Source organism: Mustela putorius, unplaced genomic scaffold (genome assembly GCF_011764305.1).
Source record: "Mustela putorius furo isolate JIRA1106 unplaced genomic scaffold, ASM1176430v1.1 tig00003962_pilon_pilon_pilon, whole genome shotgun sequence".
Taxonomy (NCBI): Eukaryota; Metazoa; Chordata; class Mammalia; order Carnivora; family Mustelidae; genus Mustela; species Mustela putorius.
This window is the reverse complement of record NW_025422106.1, coordinates 17,267,353-17,284,527: the sequence shown is the minus strand read 5'-3', so window position 1 is coordinate 17,284,527 and position 17,175 is coordinate 17,267,353. Positions and strand designations below refer to the sequence as shown.

Here is a 17,175-nt window from a genome sequence, read left to right as displayed (position 1 = left end):
CTATCCATCCTTCTATCCATCCATCCATCCATCGTCTGTCCATTCTGTATTTTTGAGTGCCTACTATATGAGTTAAAACCATCCATGCAAATTTGATTTTTACCAAAGGGGAGCCCCAAGGAGAAGCAGCCCAAAGCATTCATCAAGGGCTCCCTTTGGGCCAGGTTGATACCTTGAACTTGGGTCCTCAATCATCAAGCAGCCCATCTCCCCACTAAAGGGGCCGATTTAGAGACTCAGAGTTGATGGCCTGCCTAAGGTCTTGGTGCAACTAGGTGACAGAGCCATTGTCATTGCCCTTCATAGCCTGAGTCTTCTCTATCACATGCAGGTGAGAACTGTGAACCTAAACCACATCGGGGTGATGTCCAGTTTCCTCACCCTCTGCCTCCCCAGCCACACTCCTCATCCTTCCAGAATGAGCTGGTCATGTGTCACTGTACACTTAAGATATGTGCAGTTTGTTGGTAAGTTATACCAATTATAACTCAGCATATCTGTTCGGTTTTTTTTTTTTTAACATATACAAGAATGTTTATAGCAGCTTTACTCATAACAGCCTCCAACTGGCTAGAACAGTATGAATGTCTATCCACAGTGGGATAAGGAAGGGCAGGTACATTCACATAACACTGTAGAGTAATGACAGTGGGCAGACTCAGCTACACTCAACTCCATGGGTCATTGCCACAAAGGTGCGTGAAATAAGCAAGACACAAAAGAAAACACAGCACTTGAGTCCCCACAGAGAAAGCTTAAAAACATACCTGAAAACAAACCTGTGTTAGAAATGAGGGGCGTGGTGACTCTGAGGGCAAAGGGAGGAGAGTGCTGGAGGGGTGTGATGGACAGCCACTCGGGTTGTTGGTAGCTGCTGGATTCCTTGGTCCACTTAGCTGCATCCTTTTTTTGATAATGCATTAAGCCATATGACTTACGGTTTCTCCTTTTTTCTGTACGCATGCTATGCTTTAACAGGTTTATTTTAAAGGGCTGTTGTAATGGTGTGTGATAAAGGGCAGTGTTGAGCGGGGCTAAAAATGCTGCAAAGGAGAGAGAAGATAAAAGAGCTGGGGATGGGGGAGAAAGGGGAGACAGCAAGAGGAGCATAACACGATGAGCAACAAGTAAAAAGGGGGTTTGTGGGGTGCCTGAGTGGCTCAGTCAATTAAGCGTATGCCTTTAGCTCAGACTGTGATCTTAAGGTCCTGGGATCAAGCCTCCTGCCCCCCAAAAGGCGGGGTTTGAGAATAGTTCACCTGGGTGCCCTTGGCTGGACAGGAATTCTCCCAATCCTGCACATGCAAAATGAATTCAAATGTATACGTTTTACAACTTTGCCTTTGTTTAGGGCTTCATAATTTACGGTTTGCAAAGTCGTGATCCCTGCAAAGATAAGAGCTGTTAATCCATGCACAGAGTGGGTCTTCAGCAAATGTTTGCTTGAATGAACACAAAACACTCTGACCTTCACTAACACAATGATTTCTCTCCCAGGCAGTCTGCAGATAAGCAGGGTAAGTGTTATTAGTTTCCTTCTGCAGGGGGAAACCAAGGCTCCCAGGCGTTAAGAGTGTTCTTACAAATGGGCCAAAACTTGGAAGCAGTTTAAATCCTGGCTTGATGCCTTTGAGCCCTGTGCCCTTGGATAGTGCTGGAAGCAAGAGCCAAGGCCCTCCTTCCGGGTAAGACCCCACCCCCTTCCCTTCAGCCCAGTTGTGAAAACTAACACGAGTCTAGCCCTAAGTCTGGACAGAGAGGCAGAGGGCAAAGTGTTGCCGTCGCCTGTGGTTGCATTCTCTTTCTGGTTACTAGTGACCTTTTACTCTTCCAAAAGCATGCTTACTTTCCCTGCTGAGGACACAGCAAAGGCGCAATCAGTTATCACCACAGCGCATACGGAATGAAAGTGGGCCATACCCTTGGATGGTTCTCTCTCTCTCTCTTTCTCACACACACACACACACACACACACACCCAAGAAGCAGGAACCCTGAAGGGACAGCAGCCAGTCCCCTCTCAAAAACTGAGGGATTTGCCATCAGAGGATGCCCAGGTAGAAGCTAAATTGTGCTGTCCCTTGTGAGTGTCGCTTTAGCATAATTATATCCCCAGAGAAGCCAGGCTTCCAGATGGGTTTCAGAGCATCGTTTACATACAGTATTTTAGGCCAATAACATGGTTCTAATGAAGCAGGAAGGAAGAACAAGAATAATAAAATTAAAAAGTCAAATTTCCATCCTTAATCTCCAGGGCTGCAAATAAGACGTGGCCTGCGGCTCAGAGGCAGTGAGGGGGTGTGGGGGAAAGGAGCCTGCTTCTGACAGGGTCCCTGACAGGGGTGGACCTCAATCTCAGTTCCTGCCACTGATCTGCACCTCCTTGGAGAAGGACGAAGCCCTTTCGGGTGAAGCGAGCACAAAAACACTCAGAGAGGGAGATCCCGAGCTTGTCTGTCACCTTTGACGTCCCTCTTGCACTTGGGGAGTCCCCGGAGGACGTGGGCTTTCGCAGATCCATTTATTTCAGGTTGAAGGAGTGACGTCCAGGGATGTGTCCAGAAGTGCTCATAGAGACTCCCAACCAGGCGAGTCCTGCTCAGCCCCGTGTCCTGCCAGCTGAGACTTGGCTTCCCTCTGGGGCTGCTGCTCATTTCTTGGCCTTCCTGCAGTTCGAGTACCTCTGGGAGACTATTACTCACAGTTGTGCTCATTCGTTTATTCAACATCTGCTCTGAGATGCACCCTCAGAGTCCAAACATGACATGACTGCCGGCCCCACTCTCGGGGGGTTCACAGGCATGCGGGGAGACCAGAGGAAGTTTCTCACTGTGTGTGGGGAGGCTTCTACACACACAGCAAGTAGGTAATATAACGAGATGGGGACGGGAGTGTTTAAATGTGGGTGAGCACCATTTATACCTTCTCCCAGATCTTGAGATCTCGTGGGCCAGCCAGAGCCACCGTCACAACCTGTCATCCTACCTGGCCCCCAAGAAGTCACAACTACACTCATTCCCCACCCCTGTTCATACCCAGACTCACACAGCCGGGTTCCCGAAGCACATCATCCTCCCACAGCATGGAACGAACTGGCTGTCACCCATGGCTACTTGGCTGTGTCAGGATACTAGACCTCTCCTACTGCCGTGGTCCAAGATGAACACTCCTAACAGAAGACCAACACCTAGTCTTCTTGGAGACCTGGGGCCCCCAAATCTGTCTTCTACTTCCAAAGACTCTCCCTGGAACTCCAGCTTGGGCTCCCAGACGTTCAATCTTTCCCAAGGAGATCACAGCAAGAATGTAGGTCCACAGAGTGTGGCGTCAGGAGGTGGGGGTTCGAGTCTCACCACTTGCATCTGTCACCATCCCTCCAGGCAGGCTACTTCCCCTGCAGGGCCCTGTAGATGATCTTCTGCAAATGGGGGGACTGAAAGCAAGAGAGGGAAGATCAGGGTGGTCTCTATGCCAGCAAGATCACTGGGAGTTCTTCATGTCCCTGCAAACACACAACACTCTATCTGGAATCCACATCTCCTTCCCTTGAATCTGGGCTTCCCTGTGAGTCCCTTTGGTCCACAGAGTGTGAAGGGAGTGACACTGAGCCAGGTTGAGGTCTAGGCTCTGGGAGACCAGAAAGCTCCCATTTCATCCCTCCTGGAGCCCTGAGCCACCATGTCCAAAGGTCTGACCACCCTCCTGGACAGAAACAAATGGGGAGACAGGGTGCCTTGTTCATCCCCAGATGTTCTACCCATCTCAGCCAAGGGGATGATCACGTGAATCAAACAACTTTGGATGTCCAAGGCCAACTGAGCCTCCAAATGTCTGCATGGCATTTAACCTGAGTAGGTAAGATGAGCAGAAGAACTACCCAGCTGGGTCCTGCCTGGCATACCAATGTATGAGTTATGAGTTTCAAAGCCACTTCATTTGGGGGCAGATAACAGAAACAGGTGCAGAGAGGTAAATGCTACAGGCATCCAATTTTATGAACACCGCTGCCTGCCGCTAGAGGCTTAGTTTCTGGTTAGGAACTCTGGCTTGCACACCAAGGAGTAACTGCGAAAAAAGACATCATTGAAAATCTATTGTTGCAAAGACATTTCACTGTCATGGGATGTGTTGTCACAGGAACTAGCCAATGCTGGTTGGCTGAGTCCATGCAGATGTCCCTCCAACAAGGGCTCGGAGCCAGCTTGGTTCCAAACGTGGAGGGAGTGAAATTTCACTCATAAATGCCCAATTATTTTCCATGCTTCCCTCCTCTCCCCATGAGTCCCCACCCCTCACTCAAAGTACCAGAGATGGAAAACCATGGAAACAAATGGCTTTGTGTAGTCCTGAATGGGAAACACAGCATCTGGGGCTTAGAAAAGCAGAAGCTGTTGTGTTGTTAATCATGTTTCTATGGGTGATTTTGTTGTCTTTGTTGAAAAAAAGTAGCACAGGCTCAAGTCTGTTCTTCTGGGCCTGAGGAGTCAGTGTCCCTTCTAGAACTATGTCTGTTGGGTTTGCTCCCAGCTGACCCACTTACATGCTTCAAACCCACCACTCCCAATATTAATAGCTACCCATTTTCAAGAACTCTCCATGCCATCCATTGGGCTGTCCAGTTCAATATGCTGAGTCCCTTTAAAGAACTATTCAGGTCATACTTATTATGGCCCATTCTTCCAGATGAGAAAACTAAAGACCAGAGAAATTACACCTAATAAGTGGTAGAGCTGGTATTTAGACTGAGATCTGCAAGACCCCAGACCCCACTCTTCTAACCATCCTCTAAACTGAATGTAGCTCCCAGTCCTAACTATCATCAGGTCATTCATGCACATATACATCCATGGATTCGACACACGCTTAATGGTCACCTGCTCTATATAGGAACGGAGTATGCATTAATGAAGAAAACAGACCCAGTCTCTACTCTCAAAGACCTTAAAGCATCTAGACCATAGATACCCACCATGACGTTCACCATAAACCTTCACGTTGCAACATCCTTGAATCCCTTTCTACAATTTTAACTCAACAACCCCCCAACCATCCTGGCCCTGGCTTTGATCTGTGCTGTATTCTTGACATACTCTATTTCTCTCTTCATGTAACTCCTGCCACAGTATCCCCACCCAGCCAGCTCTGGGAACTTTGCAGGTGAAGGGAAAGGGAAATAGAGATGAGAAAAGTAGAGATTGAATAAATTGTCCTGAATCAGAGTGGGTAACAGAAAGCCAAGGGCAGTGTGGCTTGACTACAGATGAAGAATGAATCAGTGAGAAATCAGAATTGTGTATCTTCTGTTACTCCCTTCCTTGCCCTCATCCTCACCCTATGTCTTGAGTATTTTTTCTGATGTCCCTTTTTGCTCATACTCCTATCTGTAAGGCTTCAGTGCTGCCCCGTGAAACCTCAGAACAACCTATTTTTGGAGGGTCAAGATCAGGTAAGTCATGTAGGGGAGCACCTGAGAAGACCTTCCCAGCCTCTCTTAAAGGAAGACTAGCATAGCTAGATTGTGTACATCTTAATTTCCCACCTCTGCCTACATTCGTGCCCTTTGAGATATGACTGTAGCTCTTTCCACCAAGAGGTGAAGTCTGTTTTCCCACTCTCTCTGAATCAAGGCTGCCCCGCCGACCTGCTTCGTCCACTCAAATGCAGCCGAAGTGACAGTGTGCCTCTTCTGAGCCTCTGTGTCATGGGGTTTGTGTACTTCTACTCACTTTTTCATACCTCTGCCTCAGCTCTGAGTCTGCATTTCTCCTGTGTCAGGTAATATTCTAGGAACTGGAGATAAGGTAGTGAAAGAAACAAGCATGGTCCCCACTTGGTGTGAATTTATGTTCTGGGGAATCAATGAATGATGGATGAGAATCTAAAATTTTCCAGGTTAGAAAGAACCATTACTCAACCTCAAATAATGCTTAAATCATACACAGTATCTCTACCAAGATTTTGAACCCCTCCAAAGCCAGAGAGCTCACTATGTGCCAATGCCACAGCTCTAGTTTGCTATGGCTTTCACTCCTAGAAAGTCTTCTCCTACAGTAAACCAAAGTCCATCCATCAGGAGTAGCCATACTTTGATTTCTGGATCTTCCTCAGGGCCACACACAGCATATGCCTAGTGACATCTCTATTCTGAGCTCTCTCTCCCCAGATAAATCTTCTTTTTTCCCTTAGCTCTTCCCCAGTGTCATGATTTTGAGATCTCTTGCCATTCTCTCTCTTGAGCTTGCTACATTATTTTTCTCCTTCATTCTAAAATTTGGTTCATAGAAATAAACTCAAAACCTACTAGCTCGTATGACCACAAGCACATTGTATCACCTCTTTGGGCTTAAGATTCCCCCATTTTCAAATAAGAAAATGGGACTCCATAGCTTCCAAGAAGAGACAGTGGTATGCAATAGAATGGATCCTAGACACTCAATAAATATTCTATTCTTCCTGATTTATTTCTGTCACCACTTGAGCCTCTCCATCCCCCATCATGCCATCATCTCATAACCACCCCCCTTTTTTTAACCTGAAAAGTCCTGCCTTTTGGTATGGGGATATGAAATCAGAAGACCTGGGTCTAAGTCTCAGTTCTGACACTTGACAGCTCAGTGACTCTGGACATATTACTTAACTCCTCTAGCTCAATTTCTTCACCCATAAATCTGGACCATGGCTCCTTTTCCTCCCAGCTCATGAGAATTCTTGCATAGGCTGAATTCATAGGGGGTGAGGGTGGGGAATGTTCTACGTGAAAACACTCCCACCAGGATGCTGGGCAGGTAAGAGATGGCTTGTTGGTGCTGTCTTGAAGTGGGGACTCTGGACCAGCAGAACAGTGGGCACCATTCCATGTTGCAGGCACGCTCACAGGAGCCCACCTCCATTGCACTTGGCAGTCTGCTTCACCATACAAATCCAATACAATTTCAATAGTTCTAGAGAGGAGACAGTGTGGCCATAGTGGTCTCTCCTAATAGGTGCATCATGTTCTATGATATCCTAAGAGAAGGAAACTATTTAGGTAAAGGCCGTGGTAAATATTTTTATAGAGAATGAGACTTCAGGATGGTGGTGGAGCCCTCCCTGGATGGACCCAGATCCAAATGGGACAAGGTTTTGGCCCCCAGGGCAGATGCCTGCCGTGTAGCTTATCCTTCTCCAGTGTACCATCCACCCTGCCCTCGCATAACCCATTTCTGCTTCCCACCTCTCCTTGGCCCCCCAACTACTGCCCAATCTCGCCTTCCTCTCCAACAGGGCTCACAAGCACCTTGATGATGCTGTCTTTCTACCCTCCAGTCAGATCCAACAGTCATACAACTCTAAACTGCCCTCCATCCGATCTGTAATATTTTATATCCAAATGCCATAAAACATGCAATTCCTTGCAACCAGAAGTCCCGCTCTCTGCCCTTATTCATCTGATCTGTTCTGCTCATCCTTTAAAATTCAGGAGAGAATTTACCTCCTCCAGGAATCCCATTCTGATAACCCCCAGAAAACCAGCCTCATGGAGATCATTACTTCCTCTTCTATGCCCATCTTGGGCCTTAAAGAGCACGTTTTTTCATGATTTGAGATTTTCTGTCTATCTGCCTGCCTCCTGGACAGGTGAGAGCAGAATCAAGGCCCCAACTCTCTGAGGCTCCCACACGTAACAGTGCTCAGCTTCTGGAAAATGTCTGAAAAAACTAGAAAAGATACATATTACAAATAGGCAAAGATTTTGAAATCATGACCACACTCTGGACCTCCATCCCGAAATGGAGCACGGGAAATTTTCCATGTGCCTGAGCCCTGGAAGGCAAAGAAGGGACCCAGAAAGAAAAAGGAGAGAATGTAACCTGGCTTCTTTGCCCTCGTGAGACAAGAGTTTATGATTGCCAGGAAATGTGTAAATTGTGGTACAGATTATTTGTCACCAAGTCGGGAAAGGGCAGAGAACAGAACTATTTTTCATGACTGCAAATGCACGCACAGCTCGGGGCTGCCGCGGTAGAAATGTCAGGTCTTTGATACTGATGAGGTGGCCAAAAGGCCTGCTACTCTGGCTGTGAGGTCTGACGTGGTGACTCACGACCCTGCTTGGCTGTACAGGATCCTACAGTCTCCTCTGCTTAATCTGAATGTAATAACCATAAAACCCAGGGGACTCTGGATGGTTCAGTCCATTAAGAATCTGCCTTCAGCTCAAGTCATGATCCCAGATGCCCTGGGATTGAGCCCAGCATCGGGCTCCCTGCTCAACGGAGAGACTGCTTCTGCTTCTACCCTCACCTGCTTGTGCTCTCTGTCACTTGCTTGCTCTCTCATGCTAATAAAATATTAAAAAAAAAAAAACATAAAATGCAGAGATCGGGGCAGTCTTGTCCCAGGTAGGGGAATTTCTGCTCATTTATAGGTTTTAATCCTCCTAAAATTGACCTCCATGTTTAGTTGCTACTCCATGAAACACAAAAGACCTTTTTGAGCCCCCCCCCATTCTATGTGTGGTCAAGGAGGAGAAGAGAAGCAAGTGCGAATCCATGTCCCCCAGCATCAAGGAGCTCACAGACTCGATGGGAGCATAAGCAAGCTGTGTTCACCATCTCGCACACACCAGAGATCACCCAGCTCCTCCTCTCTCTCTCCAGGGCAGGGCAGCCTGTTGATGTCTAAATGACTGCTTGAGATGAGACGGGCTGGGGCCGGGCCTCGCACATGGATGTTTATTCCCATAAATCAAACCTGCTCTCTCTGCTCCTGACTGGGGGGAGGGAAACACACACCCCAGATTGGGATGCCTTATTGTGCGATCACTTTCCTGCCATTCTTGGGTGTAGGTAGCTTTATCCAGGAAAGCCAAATTCCCGAGAACAGCGGAGGAGAGAGAAATTTGCTTTATACTGGCAACATCACGACTAATCCCTTTCTCGGAGGAGCTTCATGGCATCAAGCAAACTGGCGATGTGTGACTTCTTGCTAATCCCCTTAGCTCTTCTCCCTTTAGTGAATCCAAACGTTCCACCAGCGCCAGAGCCTGGCAGCCTGGAGCAGTCATGGAGCAGTGGGTAACGCACAGGATCTGTTATCAGAACACTTGCATGGGGCCTGGCTCTGCCATTTATAAGCTGTACCTCTTTGGGTTCGTTGCAGCCTCCCTCCTAGTCTTCTCCTGCGAAACGGGACTGGGGATCTGAGGATCAGAGGAGACCATGTGTGTGAGATCGCCGTATGAATGGCGAAGATCCTGTATCAGTGAAGGCTATCTGTCATTTTCACATTGGATAGATCTACTCTCCTTATAAGAGACTCAAGGAGATTGCATGCCTGCTGGATGTGAAGGTGCACACCCCCTTCATTTTTTTATTTTTCTGAACCTGACACAATGTTGGGCATTTCATGAGCAACTCAGTGGATACCGGTTAAATGAATAAATTGGAAAAATGAAGGATGATTCCCTTGAGGCTAAGGCATCTTTCCAAGCTAAGGAGTAAGAGAATCTATACAAAGTTTGGAATCCTCAGGATCAATTTTTAAATACTCAGTAGTTTCTGGATAGAATGTGTGTACATGTAAGTGTATGTGTGTGTGTGTGTATGTGTGTTCATTATTCCTTCTGGGGCTAGATATCTACATTAACTTTGAATAAAACTGTACTCTGAAAAAATCTGGCTTCCAGTTACATGAATATATTTTGCTCAGCATTTAGAGAGGAGAGATGGGTGGCAGGTCATGTCCTGGTTCCCATTCTTAATTTATTCATTCTTTCCTTCGTTTGTTCATTCGTTTGTTCGTTTGTTCATTCATTCGTTCATTCATTTGTCCATTCCTTCCTGGAAGCAAATGGCTCTGTGCAAATCCAAGCCTATTACGAGGTGAAAAATATCTGGCTGACAAATGTCCATTGATCCTTCCAGATCGTATTGCCTCTGGGCCATGAAACATTTGAAATCCTCCCATTGTCCCTCTATGTGGCATTTTCCACCACCCCTTATCTTCAGTTTTATAACCTCAGAGATCAAAATGCTAAGACCTTTCCCCTGTAGACCTCATTCCTGTAACCAGGATGTACTGGCACTAGGATCCTCTGAAAAATCCCAACCCTGGAAATACTGTGGATGACAAGTCCGAGTCTACTGGAGAGTAACAGAAACTTCTGCTGTCCTAAATCCAAACTTTGGATCATAGACTGTGCAAACAGGACCACATAGACAAATGCCGGTCACCTCCTCATCATCTGTACCCAACACAATGCTGCTGCGTATAATCTCATTTTTCTCTCCCTCTTCTTTCTTCCCCTCTACCTGCCTCTCCCATGTCTATTCCTATCATACACTTAGTTCTCATGTACTGGGCCCAGATCGTGATGGATGAAGTCCTCTGCAGGGCTTGCCATTCCCAACCACTCACCACAGCCTCTGCTCTTTATTCCCCAACCCCTTCTGTCTCAACCTCAACTCACCCCCTGCGAAATAACATTCCCTTCTCATGCTTTATGCTTCCTAATCTTGCTCTCCTGGGTTGCTGCCTCGGTCTCAGGCTGGCGGCTCCATAGTTATTATGATCATATATTAAGTTTAATGTGTCCACAAGGCATTCCACACACTCATAAAAATCAGGCCCTCTAAGAGCTCCTGGTGCCAAAGACAACGCAAATACCATCCCATGCCTTAGCTGGTGCCTCACGCCATTATGTGGCTCTGAATGTGCAAAGCTGGGTGCCAGTTGTTTATTGTTGCTTGTGTTACCCTTCCTGGTAAATACAGCTTTTTGAAGAGGACTAAATGTTTTCCCAGCTTCTAAACAGAGCCAAAGTCTTGATTACCACCATTTAGGCAACATCCAACAGTATCAGTGATATCAATAATGGTGACATTTATTGAGTACATACTGTCCGCCAGATTGTGTGCTAAGCATTTTACATGCATTTTGCCACATTATCTGCCCAACGACCCTAGGTGACACGTCGTATTTAATTTAGAAATATTAAATAAAAGAAGAAAACTGAGATACAGAGAAGTTAAGTAACGAGATCAAACTCAAGCAACACAGGGGTGAGAAAATGAATTATTTAAACCCAGGCTGTTGGGTTCTAGAGCCTGCCTGGTTAAGTACACACAAACGCTGGCTGCGGATGAGGGCCACCTTCACGGTCTAGTGACTCGAAATGAGTTAAAGACAAGTTTGATAGATTAAGTGGATGATGGTGTACTCTTCTCTCTATAAAACTGCCCAAAAAACTTCCTCTATCAGTCTCTGACAAGGACTAAGTCCCTACAGGAACTCTATCCCCATATCATTATTTTTCCCAAGCTAGGAGACAACACACAACAAGGGCAAAGGACACAGAGCAGATCTTCTTGTATAGTGCAAGTTGTATGCGCCTTGGACCTGCACAGGAGTAAATCAGATGTTCCTCCCACAGAACAGTGGCTCTGTAAATAATCTCTGGTGCTCTTTAGTCCAGTTTGCTAACAGCAGATAATGCATCGATTAGCTAAATGATTTCCATTGCATCTCTACCTCTTGCTTCATTGATAGTGTTTGCACTTCACTCATCCCTTTCCCTCTTTGCTCCTCATTGTTCCCACTCATCTATGGCCTATAGCATGGTTTTGTTTGGGAAACACTGATATCAATGGAGAGCCCATTTTAAGCATGAAGAAACCAAAGGTCAAAGAGGCTGTTACTTGCCCGGAGTCATGAAGCCTGTTTGGCGCAGAGTTTGGACAAAATTTGCACTTTCTGGCTTATAGGACAGGGCACTTTCCAAGCAATGAGTGGGGAAAGGGGGACATACCCCTTCCCAGATTGTGTCCGGTACAAGGTCGGGCTGCCGGACCCACACCAGCAGCACCCCATTTGGGTGCTCACCTTCCTAAGGTCTCCCAGTTTCATCTCACACAGACATATTTGCCTTTAGATTCCAAAACACACCAAAATACCTATCATGTCCTATCTGATTATTTGTTCCAACTGCACAACCGCCAAAATTGCTGCTGGCCATGGTGCTGATCTGAGCGAAGCAAAAGAACACACTTCACCCCGGGGCTCCAGGAGAGGAAATAGTTGGTGCATGAAGACTCACAAAACGGGAAATGAGACACGGTTTTAAGAAGTCAGTATCAAATGACAACTGAGAACGGCATTATGCCTGTCTTCACAAAGTCTGTTTTTCTAGGGAGGAGACAAGCAACCAAACTAGATCAGCTGGGAGGACTTCCTGAAGACGTGAAGGATGAGAAGTGAAAGTGAGAGGATAGAAGTCCATTAGAAGAAAGGATGCATCCCAAAGTCCCACATTTGGAAAAATATTGGCATGCTTTGGTATCTCCCAGTTCAGTGGGACGAGGGCAAAGTAAGGGAGGCGAGAGGAAGATAAGATGAAGTAGGCAACAGTTAGATGGGAGAGGACCATATGTATCATGGAATACAGTTTTGCTTTTTTCCTATATGCAATAGGAACCCATTACAGAGTTTTAAACTATAAAGAGAAAAGATTTGATTTATGCTTTAAAATAACATTTTGTTATAGAAAATTTCAAATGTATACAAAGTAACCAAAATAGTATAATGACCCCCCATGAACCCATCGTCCAGATTCAACAATTTTCAGCATTTCTTCATTCTTATATCATCCATATTTCCACCCACTCCCTGCCGTCCCACTTGTTTATTGTTATTTTTACAGTTCTATTTTTCTTTTAAAGGTAAAATTCACTTACAATGAATCTAAGCTATATTATTTTGACAAATGAAATTCACATTCTTATCACAGAACACTTTGATCTTCCCAGAAAGTTCCTTCATGTTCCCTTCACAATCAAAGCCCACCAGTTCCCCACCTTAAGAGGTAATGGCAGTTTTTAACTTTTTAAAAAAATTATATTTTATTTATTTATTTAACAGAAAGAGAGAGAGAAAGAGAGAGCACAAGCTGGGGGAGCTGCAGAGGGAGAGGGAGAAGCAGGATCCCTGCTGAGCAAGAAGCCCAAAGTGGCAGTCAGTCCCAGGACCCTGGAATCATGACCTGAGCCAAAGGCAGATGCTTAACCCACTGAGCCACCCAGGTGACCCTATTTTAACTTCTCATCTTAGATTTGTTTTGCTTGTTCTAAAAGGCTATATTCATGAATTCATATAGTATTATTTTCTTATGTCCGACTTCTTTCACTCAACATGTTTTTGAAATTCATCCGTTTCTGTGTATCAGTAGTTTGTTTTTTTTTTTTCTGCTTTGGGGGCTGATTAGTATTCTATTGTATAAATAAACAATATGTTTGTCAATTAACTGGTTGATAGACATTTGGGTTGTTTCCAATTTGGAGCCATTGTGAATAAACCTGCTATGAATGTGGTACAATCCATTCCAGGGACTTATGTTTTTGTTTCTCTTGAAAAAATACCTAGGGGTGCAATTAATTTCTACTTTTTTAAAAGTATTGTGAATAGAGTGGAGAGGAATGGTGGCAAGAAAACCAGTTCTGAGGCAATTGCAATACTTAAGGAGAGAGATTATGATGGCTTACCTTGGGGAAGGATTATAGCAAGAGTGGAAGGGAGCAGATTTTGAAATATGTATGGATATGTATTGAAATATGTATTAATGAACACAATCAGTAATTGGTGAAATAAGTGTGGCGGTAAGAGAAATGGAGGCATCAAAAATGACTAGCTTGACTAAACTGGTTGCATATTGGGGGTATTTTACTGAAATTGGGAAGGTGGGGAAAGAGGAAGACGTTAGAGGGCATCCAAGGGTTTCCTTCGGCAATGCATGAGTAATCTAAGTGTAGACAGTAAGCAGGCAGTTGGAGGTTAGAGCTCAGGGATAAGGCAGACTTGCTGTTACCTTTGTATGCATCTTCTACCTTGCCCAGATCTAGACTTCTCCCTAAAAATGCCTCACAGTCTGGTAGAGAGATGGAAAATGGATTTTATTTCATAGTAATTTATTTACTCTGGTAAATTAGTAATAGCAACCTAGAACACTGTGCAAAGGAAGATTATGAGACCGTATTCAGGGTTAGCAGGCAGGAAGGAATGATGGCTTGATAAGCAATGTGTTCCATGGACGTGGAATCACAGCATGAGGAAATCCAATTCAGACACTGTCTATGCCTGATTGAGTTGAAACCTATGGCTACAAAATCTGAAAAGTAAAGAACCTGCTCTTGAATAACCAAGCAGATCAATAATACAAATCAAGGGTCCACACAAGGCAAACAGTCAATAGATTGACCCTGTTAACAAAGAAACAATAGATCCAAAATGGAGTCACTTGTGCTAAGCCCCATGTCAGCCAACCAAGACATAATACCTAACATAATTGCAGTTCCACCTTCCCCAGGAATGTGACCTTTAACTAGTCAATCTGGACTTACCTGCTGGGTACTAGTAAGGTCATCTGCCTGATAGATCTCCAGTTTCCCTCAAGGGAATTTGACCTTGCCTGAAACAATCCACCTTTGGTTAGAACTTCCTTTTTCTTCACCTTTCAGCCCCTAAAACCCTTCCATTTTGCACAGCTCTGGCGCACTTTTCTGTTTGCTAGGCGGGATGCTGCCAGTCATAAATCATTAGATGAAGTCAATTAAATCCTCAGATTCATTCAGTTGCCTTTTATTTTTAATATCCAATATGGAGCCATCTTTTTTGCTTCTTTCAATTCCTCTACTGAATTCAGTATCCTACAAGTCCTCCGTGAATATCTGCGACCTTTGTCTTCTCCTCACATTGCAAAAATCCCAGGGTATACGGAGTTTCTCAACCTCATCTGGGGTCTGCTGGTGTCTTGAGGTTAAACAACCCATTCTTGTGAAAACTCACTATAAAGGATTTCAAACTTTGGAATACACTGATGAATAATTTAAATATCTTGGGAAACAACCCATTCTTGTGAAAACTCACTCCAAAGGATTTTAAACTTTTGAATACAGTGATGAATCATTTAAATACCTTGGGGAAAATGTCAAAGAGTAGATTAGACAGGTAATCAATGTGTATTAGCTGACTCTTTTTTGCTTCCCAGTGGAAGCATGGGTGAGGGTTCTTGCTATTAATAAAAACTTCCTATGCATATATTAATTCATTGAACCACTAAGCTTTTATTAAGCACCTAGTTCATGCCAGGCCCTACACTTGCACCTGAGCGACACCTCTACAACTCTGTGGAGACAGGTAAGTCATGGGCATGGCCTTCACAAAGGCTCACCTAGACATGTAAGTCAGTCCCAGGAGAGTTGGATATACTCTTTGTTAATATTCTAAGGCAAATCAGAAAAGACTTCTCAGAAGAGAGGAAGTCTAAATGGAGCCTTGAAAGATAATTAAATAAAAGATCTCCCCAAAGGAGATGTTGGAAAAAACATTCCAAGCAAAGAAGCCCGTATGGAACATATCTGGACATGGGATGGGGCAAAGTTGACTGCTGCTTACGCCAGTGAGAGGTTGTTTGGTAGTAGATGTAGGTAGGGCCTGTGTGATGACCCGACTTGCTCTTCTGGCTATGGTGCAAGCCATCACTGGAGTTCTAGCAGGAGAAGGGCATGATCAGGTATGTATTTTAGAAAGACTGGCAACGCAGAGGCTGCAAGAGGGGAGGGGAATACAAGAGAAAGAAACCTGCAGGCAGGAGGCAACTAGAGGTGAGGAAGCAAGGCTCCAAACCAAGAGGGTGATGGATTCTGGCTGCAGTTAGGGGTAGGATTAGTGCTTGGCAAGAGGAATGGAAGGGAGTGGAAGGTAAAACTTCAGGAGCCATATGGAAATGAGAACTGACAAGATGCAGCAATTAAATGGTTGCTAAGATGGGGCCCCTGGGTGCCTCAGTCAGTTAAATGTCTGCGTTTGGCTCTGGTCATGATCCCGGTTCTGGGATGGAGCCTAGCCTCAGGCTCCCTGCTCAGCAGGGAGTCTGTTTCTCCCTCTCCCTTTGCCCCTCCCCACCCAGCTCATTCTCTCTCTCTCAAATAAACAAAATCTCTTTAAAAATGTTTCTGAATACATAAATGATTGCTGAGAGTATGAATATGAGTGAGTGTGGCTTGAAATGAGAACCTCACAATGCACTGTGCAGGATAATTTGAAAATGCCAGACAGAACCAATGTTTGCTTGATTGCAAACCCAGCATTCTTTCTACTTCTCCACACTCCATGGTAGCTTGACTCCCACCACCTCCTCCAGGAGCCATGACAGATCTCTCTATCAAAGACAGATGGGGACACACACACACACACACCTCTCTATTCCTCAGTGCATGGCCAAATCCCACCTTTTCTTCAAAGGCTAATGCAGCTGTCTTCCAGTCTAGGAATACTTCTCAGGTTCCCTCACCTGAAAATCACATATTTCCAAACTCTATATTTATTTTACATCTTTTTTTAACTTTTTATCGTAGATTTGAATCAGTTCTATACATGTCACCTTCTAGTTAGACTCTGAGCTTTTAGACACTGCCTATAGAAGATCCATCTCCACGTCTTCTTCAGGGGTCTAATCATACAGAGCAGCACAGCCTTCTAGAACTCACAGCATGCTGCTGCCTGTGTCACCTCACAATTGCCTGGTCTGGTTTACCAGCTGTAGATTACAGCTATCTAGAGACGAAGCAATAGAGTTTGGAGGAACTGCTTGTGAGTCGAGATCTTCTGCCTCATCCTCTTGTCTCTGTGACCCTCATTCCCAGGAGCACCCACTGTGAAATGGATGGCTTCAGGGATGACAAGCATGATTAGGATGAATGAATCTTCAGGTCAGACTTCCATCCCTGTGGGACTTGCTGCTCCATTCACAGATGGACAGCAGGCCTTGGGATCCTGCCCTTAAAACCCCTTTCTCCTCCCAGATCAACAGACTCTGCAGATCCCGGGGGTAAGGTATTAAGAGTTCCTCTTGTGTCTTTAGAGAACAGGGATGCCCCTGACTCCTTTGTAGGAATGAAGGTAGATGACATGGGAGGGAAGGGGAGCAGACCCAGCTGGTTCTCCATGGACTCCATGCGGTGGCTTCAGGCCCACTGAGCACTTAGCATGTACCTCACTAGGCACATCCTTTGAATTTCCCTGCAGCCACCTGCGAGGTAAGTACCACAGCCTGCATTTCACAGAAGGGGAAAGTGGTACTCGGTAACATGAAGGACCTTGCCCGCCAGTAAATGCCTGAAAAAAAAGACTCAGACCATTTTCC

At 45.3% G+C, this 17,175-nt stretch overlaps 1 protein-coding gene across 1 annotated transcript in view; it reads right to left on the bottom strand.

The window, feature by feature from the left end:
* ASIC2 (acid sensing ion channel subunit 2) overlaps positions 1-17,175 on the bottom strand; it is a 962,539-nt gene that overhangs the window by 873,094 nt on the left and 72,270 nt on the right. The window lies entirely within an intron of this gene.